This window comes from Atractosteus spatula, unplaced genomic scaffold, assembly GCF_055471065.1.
Source record: "Atractosteus spatula isolate fAtrSpa1 unplaced genomic scaffold, fAtrSpa1.hap1 Scaffold_18, whole genome shotgun sequence".
Lineage (NCBI taxonomy): Eukaryota > Metazoa > Chordata > Actinopteri > Semionotiformes > Lepisosteidae > Atractosteus > Atractosteus spatula.
Genome location: NW_028296741.1, coordinates 213,740 through 214,961, shown reverse-complemented (window position 1 = coordinate 214,961; position 1,222 = coordinate 213,740). Strand labels below are relative to the sequence as shown.

General features: G+C 39.6%; 1 non-coding gene across 1 annotated transcript; it reads left to right on the top strand.

The window, feature by feature from the left end:
• Positions 1-442: 442 nt before the first annotated feature.
• On the top strand, positions 443-515 carry trnak-uuu (transfer RNA lysine (anticodon UUU)). The gene has a single exon. It is a non-coding gene; the product is annotated as a tRNA-Lys (tRNA).
• The last annotated feature ends 707 nt before the right edge of the window (positions 516-1,222 follow it).

Below are 1,222 nucleotides of genomic sequence, written 5' to 3'. Positions count from 1 at the left end.
TGAGGAAAAAACACTAACACACTAGCATTAACTAACTGAAAGAAACAAAAAGACAACAAATAGACACAGAGCTGCTGTAGCAGGCTGCCACTAACACGGCGCCATCTTGAAATGTTTCTTAACAACATTAAGAAAGAAAACATTTGTTTTCTTTCTTAATGTTGTTGATTAAAAGATCTTATTAAATGCGAAAAAATCTGAATGTGAAAAAAGGTCAAAATGCTATTGAAAAAATCAGTAATGTGAGGAAAGATTAATTGTGGGAGCCCCTTACCTCCCCATATCATGCTGTATTTCTCACTCATTCTACTGGGTGAGGTGCCGTCGCTTCTGGATAAAGTCTGTCAGTGGTCATTCCAGACGGGTCAGGTATGACTGCGCTTCGGCACAAGAAGAGACATGTGACTTACGAGGATCCCGACAGGGTCGTTTGTTTTCCAGAGCCCGGATAGCTCAGTCGGTAGAGCATCAGACTTTTAATCTGAGGGTCCAGGGTTCAAGTCCCTGTTCGGGCGTTTGTGTTTTCCTTAAGTGTATTGTGGATTTCATTATAATTCGTATTTTGTCTTCCACTCTTCTAGCTGTATTCTATTGTGAATGTCATTCTAAACCATCTTTTATCATTCCCTCTACTAGCTGTACTGTGGTTATTTTAAAAGTTCATCACTTGTATTTTCTTTAGTGTTTCCTTTCACAAACCGAAAATGTTCAAGACTATTTTGTCACCGCACTCCACGTAGATAATCACAGGAAAAGTAAAGGAAACGCAGTGAGGAGCTCACACAGCGAGTACTCTTGAATACAACAAGAGGAAAAGCACACACTGCACATCTGCGGAACATCACGTCCGAGTTTATAGTGACAGCAGAGATTGAGCGAAGTAGTTTTTTATTACTGGCTCGCTGAACGATCTCTCAAGAAACCCCGGTGGAGATTCAACAGGTCTCTAATAATCACGTTCAAAAAGTAGCCTTAATGGCAACACAGTGTTAGGAGTCCGGCTTTTCTTATTTCTTCTGCAGAACCAGCGGTATCGGAATATACTGATCCGCAAAATAAGCGCTTTCGTTTCTGATCGTTTTTATTGAGCGCTGCTCTAAACTTTACATTTGCTTGTGCTGGTTTTCCTCATGAAAAAAGAAATTTCTCTAATTACATTATTCCATGAGCAACGAGGAGAAAGAAATAAAATACATAATTCATTATAAGAACTAAAGGCAAG